Genomic DNA, 26800 nt, shown 5'->3' on the forward strand with positions numbered 1-26800 from the left:
AGAGTTCAAAGCTTTCGTTCGACGAGGGTATTGCCGTAGATCGGGAAGACGAGGGTATTGCCGTAGATCGGGAAGACGAGGGTATTGCCGTACAAACCCAGGCCATTGTCGCCGACAAGTTGGGGCCACGCGCGCTTTTGTTTCGTCTGGAGTCCCCGAAAGCTCCCCGGGAGCCGGGGATGGCGTGGGATCGCCGGATGAATTTAGTCCCAAATCCGGACGAAAACGAGGAGGTTCGGGGGCCTCGTCGGGAGACGAGTGGAGATGCTCTTACAGCTACGTACTCGGTTGCATCTCTTGCCCAGGGTGAACTAAAATAGCGGACAAGCACGAGTCAACCCTTTTATGTCCGGTCGTGTCGGCGTCGCGCCGTCGGTTATTTCCTTTTCTCCGCGTGCTTGCTCTTGCTTTCGGAGAAGATAACGTCGCTGCGTATGTGAACACACAACACAGTCTCATACCCCACTGCCCATGTTGGCGCCAGTAGGAGCTGGCGTGCGCGTTGCTGAGTGCTGACTGTCCGCTGGCCACGCACGGATGATACATACATGCGCGCGCCTAGCTGTACTAGATTTAGATGTGCGCCTTGGCGCACGATCCCGTGAAGCTCGTACCAATATAAATTTTGTATAACGGTGATAAAAATTAGAAAATACATTTTTTAGGTTTGACAAAACAATGTCAATTAGGATAAATCACATAAAACTACAAACGGGGCAGCAAACCAAGTGTGCCAAACAGGTGAGCAATCCCATGAACAAATACGGTGAGCAATCCCATAGAGAAAATACGGTGAGCAATTTCATTGAATCCAGAACGCGACACACTTGGTGACCAAGGCTTACAGACTAAAACATTATAAAACCTCCCTACTCGTTGTGACACATAGATGACTAATACCAGCTTCGTGAAAAAGGAAATGTGCAATGAATACGGAGTTAGAGGTTGCATGATTTGTATTGAATATAATATATTGAGTAAATTTGGCAATAGAGAGCTATACCATCAAAACTCAAATTTGCAAGGTCTATCGACTGCCATTCTTAGGCTTGAAGTGGGAAAACCTAGATGTTTATATGTTGTCATTTATACATTTTTTAAAATAATAACTAAAAGGCTTGGTGCTCTCGCCAACAGAAGATAATAGTTTCAAGGGAAAAGAAATTTCATATACCCTTATTCACTTGCACTACCCTTATGGCACTTGTACTATTTGGCATACCAGAACACCCATACAGAGTCACAGGTTAAGGATTTCACTATCCTTTTATCAATCATCATTGTCTGAACTCGACTATCTAAACATGATAGATGAACCATGAAGACCGTAAAGACAGTCACCAAGCCAAATAAGCGACTATACCCTGACACCTTAGTTTGAAATACTATGTCTAATAGAAATAATCCACTGGTTTACAAAGCTGGTCGAGCTTTCAGTTACAATATTCAGGTAACCAAGCAAAATATATAACTGTAACCTGACGCTTTAGCCTGGCAGTCTATGTATATAAGGGGAAAAAGCCCCCTGATTTAGAAAAAAGTTGGTCCTGTTGTGAGTCATAAGCTAAAATAAATTTGATGGTGTAGATTTTGAAAACAACATAATTCAACCAGAAAGTGAAGATCAGGTTATATAATAAACATAACTCATTCTAGCTGGAATGAAAATGAACAATACCACTTCCATTACTATCAAAAAATCTACAGGACTACCAACTGTGACACCAGAAACAAAAAGCATCAGACATCAAGATAGGAAGGTGAATTTCAGACGGTATGCAGTTTATGGGCTGGTAGTGGAGTGGTTGTATGAAACTCAGAGGATATGCAGTTCCGGGCTAGCGATGGAGTGGTGGTATACCTGGGAATGAAGTGTATATAGTGAGGTCGCCCACATCAACGCCCTAATTTGGCACTTTTCAGTTTTCCCACGTACATAAAGTTATCCACATGCAGTATAGAAATAGAAATTTTTAGGAAGAAATATTCTATATTTTACTCCGAACAACAATTAGAAAAATCTAAATAAATCTAACTGCTAGGAAGAAGAAATGGCATAGGCATTCATCAAGAAAAAAGAATCATAGTAGTGTTCTTTGCCACATAGTTAGCATTTGAGATGGAACCATCCATCCTGAATATTTCATCAACAACATTATGATCTGAAACCTCTATTTCCATCAGATCGCAAATGACACAAGCCCCATAGTTGTTCTTATAATAGATACCTAAACTACCATCAACAACATTATGATCTGAAACCTCTATTTCCATCAGATCGCAAATGACACAAGCCCCATAGTTGTTCTTATAATAGATACCTAAACTACTATGCAATTAGAGATTTGGAACCAGGAACCTCGTGCATCGCGGCTGTTGCTCTTGAATCCAATATAATATGCTCGGGTGTGGGAAATGAATAGCTCCTCTCCAATTATGTACCACATATTATGGTTACGAAATTACCTGAAATTATAGCGCTCTCTGAAGGTTCCACACACACTATCTTTACGGATGGAATTTTCATCTTCAGGTACCTCCCTACACCTATCAGTGTGCCTCTAAACCAACAACTACCACAAAAATATCCACTTTGCCTGTAGTGGCCTTCCATATCTGGAGTTTGTTTCAGAAAATGACAACAGAGTAAAATGATGTCCAAGAGTATCATGCCAAAATAAAAGATTCACAATTACTCTATAACATGAAATGATAAATTTTCTGATGTTGGTACCAGTCTGCTTGAAGTGTGCATATGGATTTTCTATATCCGTTACTTGATTAAGACGGTGAGAATTTAGTATAGTCTTCATCAACTCCTCCACCTTTGACAATCATTCCCTTAAACCCAGTTGACCATTTTGGACTATGTTCATGCAATTATGCACACAAGAGGATATCCCATTTTGAACTTCGTGCAAAACAGGGGCTCGAAGAGAATAAGACCCACCTCACAAAGACTATTATCCCCTACCGTAAACATGAGAGGAAGAGAAGCCTATACATCCTATGGAGCTGATAGATATCGAGTGCACCCAGGCTCGCCGATACTCGTCGGTACCCTCTTGTCCTAGAGCCGGTGGAAAAGGGTGGAATTTTCTAATCCCGTGTCCAAGTTAGTCTACCGAAATCAGGGAGTAGGTTTTATTAGTGGCGAAGAAGCAGTAAATTGGGGCTTATCAGGACCGGGCCACACCCTTCGAGTTTGTCTCCATCCCGTACTCATTAGAAAGATTTACGTCTCCAGGCTTGGTCTTCCAGGTGCCTATGATGCATTTTTTTGTTCTCTTATAAATGGCTAGTGATAAGTATCTTATGGCTCTTGTCTAGAGATCACTGGTTTTATATTGGCTTCTCTATTTATCTTGGTCATGTCTGAAAGTTTTGCTTCCTTTTTGGTCTCACCCATAGCGTGTTATTACATTTTAGTCTTACCATGATATCATCACAATCTGTAAGCTAGGGCATGCGAGAAATAGGAAGAACGTAGTACCTGCCATGCCAACATGTAGCATAGTCCAAGCCTCCAAAGCAGTAACACCACTAATAACTCATACCGGATCATATTGGCGCTGCCAATACAAGATACACCTGAATGGAAATAAGGCAGAAGAAATAATAATTTTGTAGGCATGGTTAACAGTTGAAAGATCATCAAGTGATAGCAGAAAACAAAACAATTCTGAATGTGACTTTATGGTATGTTTCCAAGAGAAATAGCCTGCAAATAGGTGCCATTTCATGACAAACAATCAAGCTTGCTAACATTATGAATACGCTAAAAAAATTCTGGCCATAGAACAAAGTAGCATCAACGTGAAATAGTACTACCCTATTACTGTTACAGAGAAAGGCAGTATTTCCAATGTCAATACATCTGATGCAAGTTCAGGCTTGAGTTTACTATTCTTCAAAAATTATAATGAATAACAAATGTACGTAAGCTGATTACTTAAATGGTAACCTTTCATCGTGCTTGCATCTCCAGTACAAAATAACTACAACCGAATAATGTAAAATCGAAACTCCAGCTCACATTTTATGTACAAAGAATTGAAAATATTAGTGAGGTTACATTATTATGGTAAAGATGTGGGTATTAAAAACCAAACATAACCAAGAAAAAGACAGTACATATATTCATGAGATTAAATTTCTTACGCAAAGTAGAAAGTACATTAAACCCAGATTATTCTTTCTAATATGTGGTGCTCAGAACCAAGGTGATCAGAACGAAAATGTCTCCGGCTACTATATTAGTGTGAAGCATATGAAGCTAAAATTGAGCAATAATCAAGGCAGACAATAATGCTTTTGTTAGAAAACTTGGAACATGATTTTTAGGCTTTCTTGTGAAGCAAAATGAACATCAGGAAATTAATAGGAACCTAAAACTCCTTGCTGAACCACACAAAGAATCACAGTAATGCATCGCAGAGGGACACAAACCTTTTGAGCACAAAAGGTGAGCTTTGTGCATTAGCCAAAATACTTATCCATACGGAAGTTTAATAGCTCCTCCAGTACAATTTTGTTTCTCATAAGATGTTTAGGCTAACCTGAGCGCCTAGGAGATAACTCATATTCAAAATGGAAGATAGGAGATTAAATCCAAATGCGTGCAACACACAAGCAAAAGACAGATTTCTGAACCTAGATAGATCTGTTTTAAATAACGCACCAATGGTTATAATAAGATAACAGAGCAAGAGAACACAATTTTGCATATAATAAAGAAAAAAAGCATTTCAGATTAACCAAAACAAAATCAACAAAAGAATTCCAGATTGCAAAATGTGATAATATCTTTTGAAATCTATCTACCGTCCGTAAATGAAAAAAAACATCACATAGTGCACTGTTTAAAACACATGTGTGGGATCTCAATAATCGTATAACTTCCTAAATTATCAGAAACCCGAAAAAACTATAAGCATCTTACTAAATAGAAGCAAATTCAATGCAAAACTAAGGGTATCTGTCTTACAGGCTGAAGAGCATCAAACTAAAAGCTTGTGCAGCCGTTCTCTCTCAAAAATGCAATAGGAAACTTAGGAAAGTATCTAGATAAGGAAAAATCCTGGCAATAACGATAGAAAAACTTCATTAAAAAATTTGGATTGCAATGCACTGTCACCTTTAGTTTCACACAACGTACTAACCCATTTGTTACATATATTCGGGGTGCCAATTCTTTTCTAACAAACAGAAAATTAAAATCACGTAAGGGTATAACTGTAGAAGTATTAATACAATTGAAATACCTTGTTTTGGGTATAAACACCAGTTAGCATTGATATTTCTTTTACACGTCCAGTTGTAGATTAGTTCACCGGAAGGACTATAATAGGAAAATGGCAAGGAATTTACTGAAACACCAGAATTCGTGTATTAACTAAGAGAGCCAAATAATCTGCTCAGAGATACGAAAATTTCAAAATAGAAGGACATAACAAAATCTTTAGCAAAATGGGCCAGCGGCCTCGAATGTCCTCGTCTAGCCTAGAAGCGCCATAGATACATAAATCTAAAGAATATGAGGATTTAATGTAGCATCAATAATTGAATTTGTAACACCTAAATGGAAGAAAATTCAATGCAAAACTGAGGGTACCTCTATTAAAGGCTGGAGAGCATCAAACTAAAAGATTATGCAACCGTTCTCTCTCAAAAATACAGTAGGGAACTTAGGAAAGGATCTAAGCAAAAAGCCTCGTAATAACCGTATATAAAAATCCTTAAATAAATGTTTCAGATTGCAAATCACTGTCATGATAACTGGAGGTTGTCAATCTCTTTCTACCGTTAAGAATTTCATTGTTGTTCTTGCTCTCATAAATGGTCACGCAACATGCTCTTCAGCACGCACCAGTCACATAATAAGTTACATAAATAAATATATGGGAATGGATTGAACAACCTGTGATGAACACGAAGACCCCAACCACTTTTGCTCCACCTGCTTGGAGTCACCCAAACCCCCTGCCGCCCCTGCTATAATTCAAAAAATGGAAAGAGCCATATCTGCAGCAAAAACATGTCGATATCACACATAAAAAGGAAGAAAAATCAAAAAAGATGCTAATGAATAAGGCGCAGCTTGCCTCTCGCTTGCCCGCCTATGGCAGACAAGCATATATCAAAAAAGATCTTAGATACGATCGAAATCCAAAAATCAATGGAATTACACCGCCCGCTTCTGTCAAAACATTGAATTAGCAAGACATCAAAAGAAAGAATTTATCGACCATGAAAAACACTCAAATGCCAATAATATGTAGCCAATTTTTTTAATAAGCTGGCAAAAGAAATTCATGTGTTAAGTCCATGGCTATGTATTATGCATTTTGGAAATACTATTGTGCTCAAGGAATTTTGACTCTAGTAGTGCACATCATACTAATAGAAAATAATACGACTTGGTGGTTCATCAACTTCAGCAGTGCACATACATATATTTGAGCAGGCATAAATACATTGTTTTTGGAAAGGTTCCAAGGAAGAGAAATGTAAAGTGAGGATCAGGTGTAAATTCCTTAAGGGAAATTCATAGTTGTAACTAATATCCTATTTTCAATCCAACAGTAGTTATATTACAAAAGATCATAAGCATGATCATTCTCATCTGAGAGCGTCTTTTAACTTTCTCCAACTTGGTCTGTAGGCGAGACGCTACCTAGTTAGCAGAAGACAGAATCAGCAGTCATGTATTGTATCTTAAAACTAAAGAATTACATAGCACATCAGAAAAAGGAGCTGATGTTCTGCTTACTCCAGAGTTGCCTCCGTGCAGGTGTCTTGTAGATGAACAAGTAGCAGGTCTAGACATTTGCCTGCACTCACTACAAGAGACCAACCACTATGGCCAGTCAGGCGTGAATTTCCAAACTTGAATAATACAGTGGAACATACCATCCTGTAATAGCGGTATAATGTAAGAAACGGTGTGTTTTATGGAAATAATCTGGGAAGAGCAACAACAAAGTAAGAAGGTAAAGGGATCACAAGCATTGAGGCTTTCTTTACGGGGCAAACTCAATAAGTAGATATGTATATGTACAAAAGTTCCTGCAAGAAAATGTTTCAGATATATCCCTGCAAAAAACTGTTTTAGATTACAGCACACAACTATTATTTTGTCTCAAGCATCACATAACCCATGATATCTCAGGAACTTTCTCTTTTACATTTGTTAAATTTTGGAGTAAAACAGAAATTCATGGTATTTCATTTAACTGAGAATATGGTCTGATTAATCAGCATTAACTTTTCCGGTGTCAAACTTTGGTCTCTCTTTATACACTGGTCTAAATAGGAAATGGTTGAGAGAAACTATGCTCATTTCAGTTTAGACAGTTTCTCTAACAATATTGCCTTAAATTATAGCTTAAGGAAATTAATAATTTCCTTAAATTTCCTTAAACTGGAAATTTCTGCTAACAAACCAAACAAGGATGTATACATAAGAAGAAGAAAAGAACACTACGTGTTGTGGCATCTAACCCCATGCTGCCAGCCTCTGATTCCTGTCCTTATTTGGCCATGAAAGTTGTCTCCTCACGGAGTGCCCAGCTTGTTCCATGGCCTCACGAGATGTGGATGCAGTATAACCTACACCAAAATTAGAGGTAGAAGTAAACCAGGAGGAGAGAAGATTGGGGCTGCTCATGGGGAAGAGAGAGAGAGAACTTATTGGAACTCACCAGGAACGGAAGATGAGCGTGGTGCTGCTAATCGACGATGAAGGCCACACCACCTCCCCGCTTGGGGCAGAGGAGGCCGCCGCCAACGGCTGCTGCTCGGCCACCCCGCGTGGCCCCCTCCATGGTCGCCATCCTGTGCGCCCCCTTCTCCATGTCACACCCTCTCGTGCTCTTCCCACGGGCCAGAGGGCGAGACGAGCTCGCAATGGTCGCTGGCGGTAGAGGATGCGGCCGGAATCGACCAGCTGGAGAAAATCGGCGTCGGTGGCTAGGGTTATGAGGGAGGACACGGGGCAGGTTTGGGTAAGGGAGGAGAACGGGAGGTGGGGTTGATGGCCGCCGGCGCCGACCTCCTCTCCAGGCTCGCTTCCCTCCCGCAGTGCCGCCTCTCCGAGCCCGCCGCCCACCGCGTCTTCCTCCATATCGCCTCTGCACTCATCTACCACCACGCGCCTGGCAGGATAGCCCGCTGCTACTCCTCCTGGCGACCTTCCACTCATGTGCCCCGGCAGCACGCAGAGGTGAGGCAGAGCCTAGAAGCGGCACGGTATCGGTGGCCCAGCGAGGAGGCGGAGGACGACGCCGCTGCTCCCGCATGCTCGTGCCGCGGCGGCGGACGGCGGCGCTGCGGACGACGCCGCTGCTCCCGCATGCTCGTGCCGCGGCGGCGGACGGCGGCGCTGCCATGCGCAGGCGAGGGAAGGGGCGGCGCGACGGGAGGAGAAGGGGCGGCGCGATGGGTGGAGAAGGGGAGAGGCGGCGCGGGGTGGCGGCGGGAGGCAGGTGCGCGAGGGAGAGGAGGAGGAGGGTTGCGTGCTCTCTCCCCGACGACGCCGGGCCGGGCGGGCTTCACATGACCCATGGATAAAAAACAGGTTCACGCGAGGGCCTCGTCCTGGACTACTCCACCAGTGAAAAAATGGACGGACGAGATCCACCACCAAACAAGATCCAACGGCCACGAGCCTCAAATCGCTGTGAGGCCCCCTATGGGGGGCATCATATATACCTTTAGACTAGATTTAGATGTGCGCCTTGGCCCACGACCCCGTGAATTTCACATCTTGTATAACAACAGTAAAAATCGGGTGGAAAAATGACAATATATGTAAATTTGATACCCAGTTGAAAGTCATTATCTTGTGAAGTAAAAAATATAAGGAACAGACACATGAATAAGGCATGGCGTTCCAGAACGAAGTACAGATGAAGACCACCATAGTGTGCATCCAGGCCAATTAGCTAACAACGTGAAGATAAAATAGAAAGTAAGCAATAGACAGAGCAGAACAAAAACACAATAGAAGATAGAGGAAACGAACTGACACTTGAGTATCACAACGAAATCCCCAGACAACTACAACTCAATTTATCATAGGTCGATGGCAGCACACCGCTGAGCGCCGACCTAAAAAAGAGAACCAAAATGATTAGAACAACAAAAAGGGGAGGGGGATGAAACATATAAGGAAACAGAAAAAAAAACTAAGTAATACCTCACTTACCAGAAGCAAGGTGCTGATCCATCAATTTCCGCGTCCGACGATATTCGGTAGCCTTTTCAGCAGGAACAAAAGGAGTAGAGATCTCTGCAAAGCAAACAGTGCAAACACATATGAGATAACCATTAAAAAGATATAAAAATAGATAGGAGGACACGGTCCTCTGAAATGGACTGAAGCTGTAATCCTAGTTTGCCATTGATTTTTCTAAGGATTCAATATAATAGTTTCCGGTGTAATTTATTTGTGTGAAATAATCATACTTTATTAGTTGTGGCTGGAAGAATTGTATCTTAGGTGTTAATTGATCTGGCAATCTGCTATGTATCAAAAGCTGGCAGCCAAATGGTATTATAGTGGTGATGGGACAGCTCCTCTCAACCTTCAGCCTGCAGGCATCAGCAGCAATTTGACTCAGCCACTACATAGTCCAATTTGTAGAAGCGCATGTTCATTTGTAAGGGAGCAAGCATCACATGTACTGGTAGCTCCATGGTTGGACCTGCGATTGGGGATTAATTCAGCCACGGTAGCCTCTCAACTATATATTATACTACAAAATTTAAAATAAAATGAAAGGTTGTTTGAAGCTTCAGTAAGAAATATGTCACATGATCACAGTGGCACATAATTTCAGTCTACTACTCACATGGAAAAGACTAAACAAACTTGATTGCACATGTAAGGATAGATCATGTGATGCCTAATTTAGATGGTAACTATCTCTTGGACATAACCATGGAAGGACCTACCTTTTCGATAATAGCAGATGTGCATGCCATACCTCAGAAGCTTGAATCGTAGAAATTCTGCAGTTGCAAATTGAATCCTACACCTAAGGAGAACATGAGGTAGCAGATTTCAGTTTCTTTACTACCTGATTACATCATAGTTATCTTTCCATGCTTAAAATTTAATAAAGATGGTGCACTATTTAATTATATAAAATCTGGTAGGATCTCTCCTTAAAAAATAAGAATGTTTCCTTGGCATCATCAAATACTCGTAGCGCTAAAAAAGAATTGTTTCATATTAAGTTTCTCAAAAATGCAGAGATATCCATGCAAAATCTTCTGTATGACCTGATAAATGGTTGCCGTACCAAGCTTATTTTTATACGATGTTAGGGGTTGTTGGTGATACAAAAAATTTATCAAAAACAGTGAACTTCTCAAAAGCACGGTTCTCTTGTCAAAGCTATAAAAAAACTATTTTTCAAAAATGCACTTCAAAAACGATATACAACACGCCACATGAAGAATGTGAAGCTTCCTTTTCACAATAAGGGAATGGGTACAGTATTAAGGGAATATATAAGGACATCATAAAAAAGATGCCCCCCCCCCCCCCCCCCCCCCCCCCCACAAAAAAAGATGGTCTCGTTTTCAGACTATACTTGAACCAGCTTAGAGATATAAGTACTCAGCATAGAGTTGTATAACGTTCCCAGGTGGCACAACATTAGTGGAATATGTAGAAGTAAAAAAATGTGTATTGGCAATAATGTAGGCTTAATAAATGGCACACCTTGGCCCAAGGTCCTTGAATTTGACTGAAAAGACCAGATAGAAAAAACAACTGGAAATCATTCGACAGAAGCTACAAAATGTAGATGGATGATATCTGAAAAGGGAAACATGTATTCTTGTACTGCATGAAAGATATTTATTTTTCCCAGAGATATCTATCTGGGGTACATTGAAGTTCAAATGAAAGTGAACCTGTAGGTTTCTGGTAGTGTTGTTAAGCAATAGCAAGGCAGTAGTGGTAACATGTAATTAGACATTGCATAGCTAATGGGATTGCCTTAAAGAAGTAGTCAAGATGAAAGTAATTCCATCTGTTCGAAGGAGTTGGTTGGAGTAAATGTTTTAATTGAATGAAGCAGTAGTGCACTACAACTAAAGGGATAGCTACTTCACCATACCTTAGGAAATTCTATATCGGTGTTGCTATGATTGTTGTCTCTGCCGGTAGCATCACCAACATAGAAATATCTGAAAAAGCATGGCAAGTCTCATAGGAGGAGCCTGTACTATAATCAAATCAAGGGCGAAAAGGTGAGGTATGAGTTCTTCCACCAACATGCTGAACTGACCTAAACCTTTAAGAGGCACGGTGAAATAACCTCAGCCTTCCACGTGTGTGGATCTCCAAGCTAGCTGTGAACAGAGTAAAAGATTTCTACTTATATTCATCAATTCAAAAAGAAAACTTATACAATAGGAAGCTCATGGAGGGCTGATATGTTCTCTAGAAAAAAATATTACCGTATGCCTAGTCCAGAAAGAAAAATATAGCACGCTTGTAGCTTAATGTGTTTCTACATGCCCTACATTGAAGAAGAATTAGCAATCCATCTTAATTGGCAGAAAGGGTTTCACTTCCGATGATCCGCAACCGTTGGCCCTTACCACACCGCTCCGCATACTTCCTGATTTATGTCTTCTCGTGGGCACTGCAAGGAAACAAAATTAGAGTGCAAAGTTTGAAATAATCACGACCTGTAGCCCAAATAGCCCCAGGCAATTTCAACAAAACGAAATGTTGCTGACCCCATATGCAAAGCAATGACAGAAATAGAGGATAATAAATATAAAAGGAGAAGCAAAGAAATTTAAGGAAGCTCGCCTACGTCATTACGATCTGCGCTGCTATGTGCCATCCTCCATTGGCTAGTAGAGAATAAACGGAGGAGGCCACAGCTCAATGCCAATGTGCTTCAGGCTGTCAAACGAGTAGATGTAAGGATCATCCTTGAACTCTGCACAAACAAAGAAGAAATTGTGTATAAGCTTTGATGTTTCACTGAATTAGTTGAGCAGAAAAGATAACTGGGCAGCAGTTAGTCTGAATGTATAGCAGCCGCTAGGTAAGCTCAGGTTACCTGGATTATCGATCAAAGGTGCCTTCCACTTGCCTTTGAAGTTCGGGTTCTTAATTTTCTGAATGCGGAGGTCTCATGTCAGATTTATTTATGCACATTGCTGCTTCTCTAGAACAGCTGAATATCTAGTCCTACTGCCATAGTTATACCTTTTGCGTCCATGGTCCCTTATACTCAGGGTTTGGAATGGTTGGGGCTGTCCATTCACCATCTTCCTCCTCATCCCAGTCCTCAGGCTGCCATAGGCATTAATCAACGTGAGAAATTTAACAGCTGGAGGCAACAGAACAGAGAGTAATACGGTTCAGAGAATGGAGAAATAGGCACACCTTGGTCGCATCAGGATCAGTTACTTCCTTCGGAATGTCATCATAACCCTGCAAAGAACAGTCAAGAGTAAGACAAGAAACAAGTTTAAATACCTACTGTTGTTAACGTAGTATTAGCCATATTGCATTTGGAGTTTAGCCAATTACTGTGCCATTTGTCAGAGATCGATACCCATACTACGACAACAACATCGTCATATAAGTTGTGTACCAACGGAAAATAAATCTACCTCTGGCTTCTTGTCCTCAGGATCAGGAATGTATTCGTTGTCCTCCCAGTCTTCCCGCTGCAACCATCAGCACACACCAATTAATTACTTCTGTAACAAAAACAGAGCAACCATGGCTGCTCAGTCAGAGCAGCAATGTCTGAAACCTCACCTTCTTAGCCTCAGGGTCCCTAATCTTCTTGGCAGGGAGAATGTCCTAGTCATCATAGACGCTGCCAGTTTGCTTCTCTACGTTGTCGATGAGAATGCTGTATGTGGCATCGGGGCGGAGGACGAAGGTGTACAAGTGCGTCAGCTGGTCCGTCTCGCAGGGCACCTCCTTCTTGATCAGATTGTTCTTGCCGTACTTGGTGAGGATGGCGTGCACCCTCTTGGTGGTGTACCCGCAGATATCCGGCCCAAACATGATGCTGCAATTGTCGATAAGGTATTGATGATCAACCGACCGACCGATCCAAGATGGGTGGGTTATACACGAACGAGAAACTGTGACAAGGATGAATCTGTAGGGGGTCTCGCCACCGAACTTCTTCTGGTCGACGTCGCCGCCGAGCAGCTTGACGTAGCCACCACCACAGTCGAGCTTCTGCTCGTGCTTGACGGAGAACTGCAGCACCAGGGTCTTGTCCTTGTTGCTGAACTCCGGGTATTGTGCCGAGATGGCGTAGAACCTGTAGTCCTCCGAGGTCTGGATGCCTGCACAGCGTAGCAGAAACAGAGTAGCCATCAGGATAGGCCGGACAGAAGAGAGCATAACAAATTCGGCAACACTAACAAAAACAGAAATATTATGATCGTTTACCTTTGTCTTGCGCATCTCCGCTCCAGTTGCCGGAGGTGTGGCTCCACTCGCCGGCCGTGCCGTCCTCCTTCTTCCACTCGGATTTTACCCAGCGATCTTCCCACCCATCTGCTTGTCACGCACAATTCGTGGGGTTCAGACAATGGCAGGAAAATCAAAAACAGAAGAAGGGGACAAGGAATGGAGAATCAAAATAATTGCACCCAAAGTGATCAAACAGACATTACTTACTATAAAATGATTAATTATTATTACCCCTTTCTGAAATATAAAGCTTTTTAGAAAGCTAATTTATTTTTTATAAAAGGCTTATTTTTGTGGAGCCGAGGTAGTATCTCTGCGATATATGATGAATTATTATGTTATGAAAAAGAGCAGAATTAAGGCTATTTCCTTATATAGTTATATCCCAACACAGGAAATCAATCTAAGATTTGGGATGTAACACCAGAAAGATATAAGTACCTTTTGCACATATAAATTACAATGTCAAGTAACGTTATGGTGCATGGTAATCATGTACTATGAAAACCTAGACCCAATGAGGAAATAGACAGTACTCTATTCCCTCATACCAAAGTGCTTACACAAAGTAGAAGAATAGGACTGATGACATGCATAATTTGGAGGCTGAATTTTAACCGATAAGTTTCTGTGAATCATGGCACTCAATATCTAATTAAGATAATACGAACAAAGGCTTACCACAACATACATTTTTTCCATGGAAATGAGACCAAAATAAGCGATTCAAGCACATAATATCTGCATAACCGCTCCATCTCTAATGCATGAACTGCCAGTGCTGCAGCCATCTTCACAGAGCAGTTTTGCCCTTGGGCATTTACTCAAACACCTTTTGTGCACACCTCCAACATCAAAATAGGTGAGTAAATAAGGAGATGTTGATGGAAGGGGATTTGAAGGCAAGCTAAGAATGGCGATGCACCTGGGGATTGTGCGAGGACGGCGACGAAATCCTCCCCGGCACGCTACTTGGACACACTGTACAGCGAATCCATGGCAGCCTCTGCCATGTTCGTCATCTTCCTCGCGTGGTCCTCCAGGTCGAGCTTCACCTCCACAGCCATGGCGTCGAGCTCCACCTCCTCAGCCATGGAGCCCTCCCTTCATCTCTCGCTGGCTTCGCTGCTCCATCCAAGAATGTGACCAGCAAATGGGGTGGTGGAGAAGGGACGGGATCTGATGGGATTTGGGAGAGGGGGCGTGGGGATTAGGTGAGAGGAGCAGCGACGGGCACGGAACGCGGCGGAGGACGGTGGATCTGCAGCGGAGCGACGAGGCAGAGGAGATGAAGATGAGAGGACGCGAGGATGAAGTGGAAGAGATGAGGAGAAAGTGAGGACCATGGCCTCTCTGAGGCGACGGCGCGCGTGGGTAGGAGCAGGCGGCCGAGGGGCCTTGCCGACACCGCGCTGTAGCGAGCGCGTACGGCGTCGCCTCCCATCCGCCACGCGCGTACGGCGGTGGAGGAGAAGGACGAAATAAGGATGCGAAATGGCAAAAATGCCCCTGACGGACAAGCAAAACCACAAACTCAGCCACCGCGCGTTACTGTTTAGCTGTACACCCACAGAACCTCACGTACACTCGGTCGCTGACGTTCGGGGCCCGCGGAAAGTAGGCCCACAAATCAGTGGCTGGGCGGGTGTACCACACACGGTGAAAAGGGAGGCTTCGCCTGCTGGTTGTCTCACCCTCTAGTCGTGCTTGACCGAACCAACACTTACACCATGCGAATGACGAGTGGACCCGGACAAACATGGGTCCCGAGCGCAGCTGCAGGCGGGTAGACCATGGCTGTTGCATGGCTTGATCAAGAGAGTGCTGCTGTCCAGAATGGATGGCCAAGATCCCCTGTCTAAGAGCTGTTGGCAAGATCCAATGGCTCAGAATCGATGATCGCTGTGAAGCCCCCTATGGGGGGCATCGTTTATACCTTTAGATTCCCCATTTTGGCAACGAGTTGCACGCGACAGCGCGCGAGAGAGTTCCGTACCTATATATCTGTTCAATCCGAGACCTTGCTGGAAGATTCGGGAATCGGAAGTACCATCTGGGCAGCGTACACGCTTGCGTGTGGCTCTACTCCCTTCTGCTTTGGCATTTGGAAGAGCTCCGACTGATACCCGGCCATGGCTGGATTAGTTCTTTGTAAGGCAATTCACTATTAGCACGTGTTGTTCTAGTAGGTACTCACCCTATCCCAAAATAGAATGTCTATAATATTTAGATAAAGGTCAAGCTTTTTAAAGTTTGATCAACTACATAGAAAAATGTATCAGCATTTATAATCTCAAATTAATGTTTTTTTAGAATGAAACATATTTTCATATTATGTCCATTTTAATTTTAGATGTTGATTTTTTCTGTATATAGTTGCTCAAATTTTCAAAAAATTTGACTTTGGCTAAAACCAGAGGCATTCTAATTTGTGAAGGAGGAAATTCTTATGTAACAAACAAGACTATTTTAAGAGACAAACATCCCCCCACCCCCACCCACCAGTAAATGCGTATTTAAGGTTATATCAAACTGAGGTTGCATTAGATGTTATTTTGTTTGCTCATGTTTGAACGTGATTGGTGGAGTAACTTTTTTTTTTCCTATGATAGCATGGAACAGTTGTACTACTTTATGCTCAATTTTCATTAAATACAGGTTTACATTAGCATTTTGCCAATGATAACATGGTAAGGAACTTGCGTTCTGAAAGGCCTAACGTTTCTAAGACTACCCACAATATGAGTATCGTAGGTAGCATCATGCATTTCATGTATGCGAAATTTTTTTGTGTCACTGTAATTAATGATGAGAGAGGACACATAGATATCATAGGTACTAGATTTAGATGTGCGCCTTGGCGCACGATCCCGTAAAACGCGTTTCAATTTTTTTTAATGATGATAAAAGTTAACGGTCAATATGATAAAATTTCTTTAGTTTTACAATAAGATGTTACTATAACAAAATTAGGATCAAACACACAGAATTACAAAGGAGCGGCAAAGAAGGGTCCCGCATTTCCTTACTGTTCAAATTGGTTCACACTGTTCTTCTCTAATAAGAGAGGTGATATTGTGAATGAGAACCACTTATGATGTCTTTTGTGAGTTCAATGCAATGTCAAGCTGATGTTGCACATGTATTCAAGTTCAGAACATATCTGCTTAAGTAAACGGTTCTATACAATCAGGGAAATATAGTACTACCCCCTCCTAAAAAAAGGCTTCTCAACATGAACTGAAGGATTAATATGTTTATATTAATAAGAACTAATGGAAGAAAAAAAGAAACAAAAAGGGCCAATTGTATTCTTATCTATAATAAACTGGCCTAGCTATAGTAATAATATTGAGCCTTCTTATGTGCAAGAATTCTTGATTAAGCGGTGTTAGTCTGCTTTTTTTTTTTTGCTTGGTCTCTATATACTTCTTCTTCCATTCAGCACAAGAGAATCAAAAAAGAGCTAGCCGTAGAAAAAGAACGAAAAATTGCACCTCGTTGGCAAATACAGGGAAGTGAATCCCCTCTTTTTTCTAGCTAACCGACAATGCTTCCCATCTCTTGGCGACGTGTCTTTCGTCGTCTCTCCAGAACTCGTGTCACCCTGTTCGATGAGTTCGAGGCCTGGGCTCGTCGGCAAGATAGCAGACAGGGGGAGGGGAGCAACATGCGGGGAGAAGCGGCATCGTGCCGATTTCCCGAGGCCGCCATGGAATTGCACCGCCGTGCGACCTCGTGAGGGAGCTGCGGTGGAGGCAGCTGCTCTAATGGTGGGTTCGTATCGTTCCTCCCATCCAAAGCTTGCAAGGCCGCTGCACCAATGGCGGCATCGCAGGCCTGCTCCGCTTCCGTCGTGGTCACACTTTCGCGTATCCACTCCCAGCGGCCACACGCGGCAGCGCGGTCCACACGACGGCGCCTAGTTCGTATGTGGCCGGCAAGCTCCGCCCAGCCGTCGTCCTCCCCGTCGCCCTGATTCCTTCCCAAGGGTTCAAGAGGCTGCCGCTCTGTCCGCCCGCCGCCTCCGCCTCCCATGAATCCGCCAGGTGAGTCCTAATAATTCTCTGCGGCGCATCTCGACCCTGGAGATTAAACTGTTGTCGGTCGTTTTGTTTAGACTCTGGAGGAAGAGCACTCTGTGCAGTCCTTGCAAGGCTTTCTACACCTTTCAGTTTATATATTTTCACTGATTTGATACATCAATTTGTTGATGCAGATGATCAAGGCTTTCTCTATTCGTATTATGTTGATTTTGCCAGTTCCTGCCTTTACCTGAACCTGAAACGCAGTTGTCTTTCCACATTATGTACTGCTGATGTCGGTATCTACATGCTCACCAATAAGGTTATACTCTAATTCAAACACTAATCTTGTATCAGTCTATTACCGGGCACTGATCTTATATTACTGTATTACCGGACACTGACCCCATATTAGTGTATCTCTAATTGGTACATTTCACAAAAACAAAAAAAGAATTGGTACATTATTTAGACTTATGCATCTATTACGATCCTGTTTGGCAATTAAGCATTTCCAGCCAAAAATATTCACCTTCAGGTGTGTAACCATTAACCTGTGATATACAGTTACAGGCTACACACATTGGTTACAGGGATTTCAGATGTTGCAAAGCACTACACTTAATGAATACAGAGAATTCTTGGCAACAGTAGCAACACTTCAGATACAAACTTGTTCTTTCCATTGATTTCACATGTTATAGATGCGTTGCAAGCTACAATCAAAGCAGCTATGGACTGAGGCATCAGCTAGAGTATGTTTTTTCTCTGAAACTTTCACAAGACGGATAAAAGCAATTTATGACAAGTACCTGCATAGTAGATGCATAACATAATGTACGGAGTACCAAGTTTCCATGAAAAAGATGCTCAAAATTCCACGACATTGCAAACTGCAAATAAAAGCAGACCAGCCCGCTCTTACTTTTTGTGAAACCAACCTGCTTCTTTAAACAGACAAAGTTGGAATTAAAAAACTGCTTACTTGGAGTGTCAGAAACAGTCTATGCAAACTTGAAAATAGTACGGCAATATTCCAGAACAGATGCAGCTAAGTGATTCACTGCCTGAAAAATAACTCTTCTTGAATATTAACCATTTGACAATGTGATGTCACAATATCAATTTGCAGCAAATGGAAAAACATCCCAGACTTTATTACAGAGTGGTGATATTATAGATATACATCTGGTGACTTGTCATAAACAATAGTGACTCGCTTATATCCAGCATCAACGTCCTCTTTGATTTATTGTCTAGGACTCCCTGTATGACCAGCACTGCCCTGCATTGTGGCATACATGTCTGTCCATTTCTGATTGCTCAGATCCCTATTCCCCAGTTTTAGGCCTGACAGCATGACTCTCGGACCGGTTTACATTTATATAATCCTTATCCATCTGATCAGTCAGCAAGTTCCCACGTCAGCTAGCCATGTAAGCAAAAAGCCATCCCCTTGTCTCACACTAACATTGGTTTCAGTGACATCTCTCGCTCGTTAGCCGTCTCGTCTCTGAAGGCAGCCCTGCCACCGGTCGACCTGCAGAGGTACCACTCATAGACGTGTTGCAGGTATTTACTTCCAGGTCTTATGTTTAGAACAACACGGTGTCGATTGCAGCTGCCATTAGCATTCTGAAAATGGTGGCAAACTATTTTCAGTTAGGTCAGAATCAAGATCACTACCATATGCCAAGTGAGTCGATGGCAATCTGTGCATCCTGCAGGTACATGTGAAGAAGGTGATCATGTTGAGGTATCAAATCTCAATACACAGAATGTAAGGTAGACTCAATCAGAAGTGCAACGTATGATCAGATCAGGATAAACAAAATACTATGTAGTGCAACAGTAATTATAATAGCTAGCTCTTAATATTAGTAAAAATAAACCATGGAGAAAATTGAAGAGCCACAACATTCTTATGAATGCTTTAAAACCAATATGTACTCAGAGATAAAATAGTCGTGCAGTAACCATATGTTTGTGAGTTCCAGCCTAGCATGGTATACTACCTTGATAAAGTAGTCAACGTACCTAATTATGTGATCATGGGCGTCAGACATATGAAGCTCTCTAAAGGAAGATCTATGATTATTACTGGTATGAAGGAGGAATTTCAACAAAACAAATGTCGCTGACCCGATATTCAAACAATTGAGACAATCAGAACAGAAAGAGAGTGGAATAAATAACATAAAAACAAGGAAATGTTAACAAACTAATCAATGCGAATACGCTCTGCGCTAGTTCATGGCATCTTCTGGTGGCGAGGGGAGAAGTGGCAGAGAGCATCGAAAAAAATCACATGAAGATAAATCAAAGGAATACACCTTCTGTAGCGGGGTAAGCCGGCTGCTGGTAGCGGGAGTGCCACCTCCACCGTCTGCTCGCCATCCATATGCCACCTCCTCTGCCTTCTCATCCTCCAAATGCCACCTCCTCTCTCGTTCATCAGCCGTCGGGCTCATGGCGTTGTGGTGCATCCATATTGTGTTCCATCCATTGTCTCCGCCCCTTTAGATGCAAGCGCAACCTGTACACCATATATGTATGAGGGCGGGTGAGAAATTTTAAATTTATTCATGCCAAGTACATAGAAATACAGAAAAATAGTCATATGTTACCAATTTGTAGGAACTGAAAGATCACTTTTCAATGGCATATCACACAGGATCACCTGCACTGGTGGAAAGTATTGATAAGCTTCCCTGGATCTGGGAAGTTTCTCTTTCACGGTATTGGGATCGTTTGATCGATTTCCTTGATTTGATCGCTACTTAATAGGCGTGTGCTCAAAGTATACAAACAGGGATTCGCAAACAAAAGGGGGAATTCGTAGTCATTTTTTCCTGTCGCGTAAAAAAAAGTCTTTACGCGAGAGCAATAGCGGTTGGGATACATCTATCTCTTCTAAGCAACCTCTTTTGGATTCTTAAGACCACCCTTGCAGTAGGATATCATCTGCTTTGGATTCTTTATTATCTCCTTCGAGGGATTTTTAGGATCGTTCAGGCTATATTTAGTCTATTTTGGCTTTTACTGTCTACTTTTCTCAGGGAGATGGTTAAGGACCTCAGAAGATAGAGGAGAGCGCCAGGCGCAGATTTTCGGAATATTATATACCTGATTATTGCAGATCTGTGTTCAGCCGTTGTCTCCTCTTCCACCTCCCTCGCCATTTTCTTCTTCCCTTCCCATGTCCATCAGCAGCAACAACAATATCGGAAATCGCAAAGATCCTGCCAATCACATCTGCATATCAAGGAAATGAAATGAAGTCAGTGTTCTCAACTGGAGGAGAATGATCCGGTAGCATAGAGCGAAGGAAAATGAAAGGATTGTGGAGACATACATCAACTGCTTATCAAGGAAATGAATTGAATGTTCTTAGATCCTACATATACCACACCAAAACAAAAGTAAAATTTCACAAAATTCGGAAGGATAAGAATCCCCGGGAAAGAAGATGCATGAAAATGCCATTGAAGCAACTGGAATAAACTAAATATTTAGGTACTGATCGAGATGTACCTATACCATAAGAAATTTACCATAGAACTCCATCCTTTTTTCTTGACGAAGACAACGAATCGCAATAATTTCAACATAAACCATTTAATATCCTTGTAACCTAATTAAAGGAATGTAAAAATGGAAATAAGTAAACCATCATGCATACATGGATTTAAAGATTTAGATCATATCCATACGACAACCTCTGCATTCATCCACTTTTTGAAGATATTTGCAAAATTAGTACATCGAGGAGACGATACAGCATTTACCGATAGTGCCCTCCTATTCCTGTGTCACGAGGAAAGTGAACATCAGCATCTAGTACCATGATCCTAACACAATTTTAGTTAATTCAGTTGTTTTCCAATCCAAGTATGTGCACCACACAAGCATGACCCATATTTTCTGACCTATCGCAAACAGCTATACCGACAACTCGTTACTACCGTTGATTGGCGTTGCAGTTAGGTAGATTCTACAAACTAAAAAAAACATGATAGTGCTGCACTAATTAGAAAATCAGCGTAAAATGAAATTAAGAGTAAATCAGACAAAGTCACATTTTATGCTTCAGAGACAACAAATGTAGGCACAAAAACCCAAGAAAGTTCAGTACATGTTGTATTTGATTGTTTGTGCTAAACAGAGCCAGCATCATATGCATCTAAAAAGCCATGGTACTCTACTCACTTAGATAACAGTGGCATCCTCATTATTTTGAGAAATCAAATTATCTAAAGCCATTGGTAATCTTCTCACCCATTTAATAGTGCCATCATCGCTGTATTGGAAAAACAAACTAACTAAAGGGAATCGAATAAAATCCAGAGATAAAGTAGTTACTACCTAGTCGATGTAATTGGTGTGTTCTCCAAATCCACAAAGCTAAAGTAGTTACTGATCTTCAATTGCTTAGACTGAAGATCTCTCAAGATCTTGCAAGTTACATAAACTCAACTGCCGTTACACATAGTTTCTAGTAAACAATGTAAAAGGTTCCATACCGCTATGTAAATAACCTTCATTTTTCCAAAAGAAATAGCACCAGGCTGTTCCTCACTCCATGCAACGGTCAGAGAGATAGAGAGGAGTTCATACCAAGAAGGAGAGCAAGTAGATCTGCAAGCCCGCATATGCAAGCTCCACACTCCATGCATAAGCTTTTTCAAATCATCAACTATGTTAAGCATGCAAGTTGTGACTTTAGCTCGCTCACATTGAAGATTTTAATAGAGCAAAGAATAAATAAATAAATAAATAAATAAATATTGTCACCTAGCAATGCTGGCAATTTATATAAAGCATAACACTTTTTCCCATAAAAGCTTCATTTGAGATCCTTAATTTTGGAAAAATATCCAGCTCAACAACTAATAAAGCTCCACCGTGAGTACAGAAGGGTACGACACATATAACATTTAATTACAATAATGCATCATCAATTGCTTATGATGATGTGCATGTAACCTAAAATAAAATGAACCTACCTTCATACATGATATTTGAGAGGGGAATATTAAGATACCAAAAGAGCGAAATCATATGCTCAGGCACACACGACCTTTGGTTGGCACAACATTAAGTAGGAAGACAATAACCTTCACTTGGACACCCAAAAAATGAAATAAGAGATACGCTTCTGAAGTTAGTTGTGCAAAAAAATCATCATTTATTCTTTATTTTTGGCCAATCAAAAGACCAAAAGGAATAAAACAGAATATGAGAATAGGCATCTCCATGATAATATTTTTAGCATGCATATATTATGTCTAATGGCAGGCTCCCATGACAAGCATAGCTAGTTTAGTTTATGCCCTAATTCACACATATACATCACAAAGGCAGAAGCCATATTTCTGAAACTATACATGCAATGTCAAATGCAGGCAAACAAATTAAATCTGTACTGACCTAGAGACTAATAAATTAAATGGAGAATGTTCATGTAGGTTTGGGACTTTCGATCTTGTCCAGCATCCCATTGGTTGACCCCTTACTGCCACCATGGAGAGCTATTGTGTTGCCTTGCTAATATCCTATCAAAGTTCTCCCAATGGTAGTTTTTAGTTTTATATACAAATTTTTACTGTGTGAGATTAAAGATGAATTTATGAGATGAAGGATAATGCACAATGATGATGTGCTGCTACCTATTGATTTGGTATGTTCTCCAACTATCTGTAGTAGGAGCTGGAGCTATTGACTTGTGCACGGCGGATCTGAGCCGATGCTGACCACTGCAATACCGTGTACACAACCTGCCTTTGTACCAGGGCAGTGACAATCATCTTGGTATACCTTGCACATAGATCATTGTTTGCCATAATCCTAGAGCAGCAGAAAGGTAAGGTGAATTAGAAATATGAGATTATGAGGTGCACGAAACATAATTTAATCTACCATGTAATAGCATGAAAAACTATGAACAAAAGCTGTCAAAATACTGTTTCGCAGAAACACACCAGAAATTTGTTTGCATCGTTGCAGCTAAACTGCTGAACCAGTTTGAGTGTATGACCACTCAAAACGACCGCGGAAACAAGACCTATAAAACACTCCATACATGCTCCCTCCGATTTGGCCAACTTGGTACTCGAAACTAACAATCTCTGAACATGTATGTCTAGAAACGGGAATACGGAAACATGGTTCCTCTAGTTTTCACTTGATCTCACTAATCCCCTGCAATAAGAGCCTAGGAACCACCATTTGCAAAACCTAAGAGGATCATGTAGGGTGGAGAACTCACCCTTGGAGCTGGATCGAGACGAATCGTACAAGAGAGGTGGGATCTTCTCTTCTGCCTTCTCTTCTTCTTGTCACCTCTTCTTCTTCTTCTTCCTCCAACACCTAGACAAGAAACCCTTCCGTCCAGCCATGGCACGGTCGCTGTGGAGCCGGGGATGGAGCTGTCCGGCGGCCTCCCGTGCTCCTCCCCATGGGACGTCCATTAAGGGGAGCTGTTGGGTGGAGTTCGGGGCATCCACCGCGATTTGCATCCATGGGAAAGGAGGAGGGAGAGGCAGTTAGGGAGGAGGAGGAGGAAGAGAGAGCGACGGGATTGGGGGAGGAGGAGAGTGACGGGATTGGGAGAGAGTGAGAGAGGTGGGATTGGGGAGAGACAGGAGGCGGCTAGGAGTAGGCGGCTAGGGTTCCTCGCCTTGGGGCACCTCTTTTATACGACCGCTGTGAAAAAATGGACGGCTGAAATGCGTTGATGGGGTGATCCGACGGTCCACGTGCGAGATCGCTGTGAAGCCCCCATGGGGGGGCAGCTATTATACCTTTAGATTAGATATTGTATTATAGCACGTAAAATTGGAAAAATAAATGTTAAATAATACATGTACACACCTTTGCATTGAGATTCTACAAATCAATAAATATAAGAAAAATGTGATAGTAGCATTGTAGAGATAGTATCATGTATAGTATCATGTATACATGATACTACTACATAATACCATTCATTGTAGAGGTAATATAATGTGTGCATGATACTACTGCATAGTAATATGCATTATGACTAGTCTGAAGTACCATGATTTCCATGGAATTTGTCTTCAAGAATTATTAGGTTGCTCTAATTAATCTCCAGTAGGAAAATACTAGTGTCTTAGGAATTGCATTTACAAAGGTCATTTGTTTCCATTGAATAGAAGGGCAGTGGAGCTACTTCTGTAGCCCATGGTGGAGCATGAGAATTATTTTGGAAGGGCCAAAAGTTCCTTCAACAGGTCTGAGAACATCAACTTGACAGATTATGTCGTATATGGGGTACAATGGATTGTTGTTGTTGTAGTAGACAATAAAGAGCATCTTGAGGAGTATCCAACCCATTCCAATATTGTACATAAGACTTCTTGAGATTTCCTTGCATAACTGCACCATACAACGCTTCCAATCTACCATTTCCCCCTTTTGATGACCATAGTGTGATCAATGATAAGGAGATTAGTGTCGTGTACTATATATGCAACCAACAACCAGCATCCAACCTATGTGTATCAAAGGGCCCCATAACACTCAATCCTCAAACCAACCATAAGAACAAGGATGAGTTCAAGCAATGCCACTTTTGTTGCATTGCTTATTAGTGACAATCATGCCACCCTGAGCATCTTGAGTGGTTGGAGGGGTGGGTTCCTGACTATCCCTTCCACTAAAAGTAACGCCACCCCTTTATATTATTCATTACTGATGGAATTGTTAGGGATATATACTTCTTAATTACCTGGTGTCAATTTCATATACACTACATTTCTTATTCTAGTTTCATTTTTCGTTATCTCATTGTCACATTGGTTGCAATATTTGTATTCATATTGTCTAATATTGAAACATACATATCAGCAAAAAGTGAACGAGATGGCCTCGATGGAGAACACGATGAATGGGATTTAGGATTTCTAATATTGAAACATACATATCAGCTTTAATGGTGACAGTCTTATATTTTCTCTGAAAGTTCTAGGATTTAGGATTTCTAATTATATGATAAATCATTCATCGAATTACAAGGATCAAATTATCAGGAATAGCGGCCAAGCGGAGTAAAGTAGTGAGGTCCTTTCTCGCTTTTTCTAGAACTCTTTTGTGTCATTCCTCTTTGGTGAAATGGCTGATCTTCTGACACTGCCAGTTTCTATTTTCGTAGGATCTCTGTACAACATTGGAATCGGTGGGATGCCCATGAAGTAGCTCTTTAGAGGCCACTACAAAAGTAACAATCTAGTTACAACAATTAAACTTACCTGAGGTCAAAGGGAGGCAAATCCCACCTCCCCCACCCCCTCCCACCCCACACCCGTGAAGCCTCAAATATGACATTACATGTCAAGTTGATTGTCTCAGCCTTCTTATTGGAACTTTTGGGACCTTCCAAAATAATGTTCATGCTCCACCATTGGCTACCGAACTGACTTCAGTACCCTTCTAGTCACTAGATGGAAGTGACTTTTGTAAATGCAATCTAAATTAGTATTTTTCCTATTGGAGATTGATTGAAGCAACCTAATTCACGTAGACAATTTCCGAGAGGAATGGTAGTAGCACTACAAGAAAATTGGCCAACAGAAGAACTATTTTAGTCCTCTAGAGAACTTATATTGCCTTTATGGGTTTTAGAGCTATTTACACATTGACTTAAAAGTGTCACTATATGATACGCGTACAACACGCGTTCGTTGGGAACCCCAGGAGGAAGGTGTGATGCGTACAGCGGCAAGTTTTCCCTCAGTATGAAACCAAGGTTTATCGAACCAGTAGGAGCCAAGAAGCACGTTGAAGGTTGATGGCGGCGAGATGTAGTGCGGCGCAACACCAGGGATTCCGGCGCCAACGTGGAACCTGCACAACACAAACCAAGTACTTTGCCCCAACGAAACAGTGAGGTTGTCAATCTCACCGGCTTGCTGTAACAAAGGATTAGATGTATAGTGTGGATGATGATTGTTTGCAGAGAACAGTAGAACAATTGCAGTAGATTGTATTTCAGTATAGAGAATTGGACCGGGGTCCACAGTTCACTAGTGGTGTCTCTCCCATAAGATAAATAGCATGTTGGGTGAACAAATTACAGTTGGGCAATTGACAAATAAAGAGGGCATGACCATGTACATACATATTATGATGAGTATAGTGAGATTTAATTGGGCATTACGACAAAGTACATAGACCGCTATCCAGCATGCATCTATGCCTAAAAAGTCCACCTTCAGGTTATCATCCGACCCCCCTCCAGTATTAAGTTGCTAACAACAGATAATTGCATTAAGTA

General features: G+C 41.7%; 2 long non-coding RNA genes and 1 pseudogene across 8 annotated transcripts; all 3 read right to left on the reverse strand.

Moving 5' to 3' along the window:
- Positions 1-6426: 6426 nt before the first annotated feature.
- On the reverse strand, positions 6427-8542 carry LOC139830477 (uncharacterized). Of its 2 annotated transcripts, none has more exons than XR_011742502.1 (4): positions 7704-8542; positions 7504-7611; positions 6773-6916; positions 6427-6676 (listed from the first exon to the last, which is right to left on the reverse strand). It is a non-coding gene; the product is annotated as an uncharacterized lncRNA (long non-coding RNA). The 2 variants fall into 2 exon arrangements; XR_011742501.1 differs by having other exon boundaries at positions 7487-7611.
- A 270-nt stretch (positions 8543-8812) lies between these two features.
- Positions 8813-14853, reverse strand: LOC127292717 (calreticulin-like; annotated as a pseudogene).
- A 3717-nt stretch (positions 14854-18570) lies between these two features.
- Positions 18571-22275, reverse strand: LOC127292718 (uncharacterized). 6 transcript variants are annotated; one of them, XR_007845341.1, is made up of 3 exons: positions 22026-22275; positions 20629-21309; positions 18571-20038 (listed from the first exon to the last, which is right to left on the reverse strand). It is a non-coding gene; the product is annotated as an uncharacterized lncRNA (long non-coding RNA). The 6 variants fall into 6 exon arrangements; XR_007845339.1 differs by having other exon boundaries at positions 20629-21136; positions 21222-22275; XR_007845340.1 differs by having other exon boundaries at positions 20629-20899; positions 21037-22275.
- Between the last annotated feature and the right edge of the window lie 4525 nt (positions 22276-26800).

Source organism: Lolium perenne, chromosome 4 (assembly GCF_019359855.2).
Source record: "Lolium perenne isolate Kyuss_39 chromosome 4, Kyuss_2.0, whole genome shotgun sequence".
Taxonomy (NCBI): domain Eukaryota; kingdom Viridiplantae; phylum Streptophyta; class Magnoliopsida; order Poales; family Poaceae; genus Lolium; species Lolium perenne.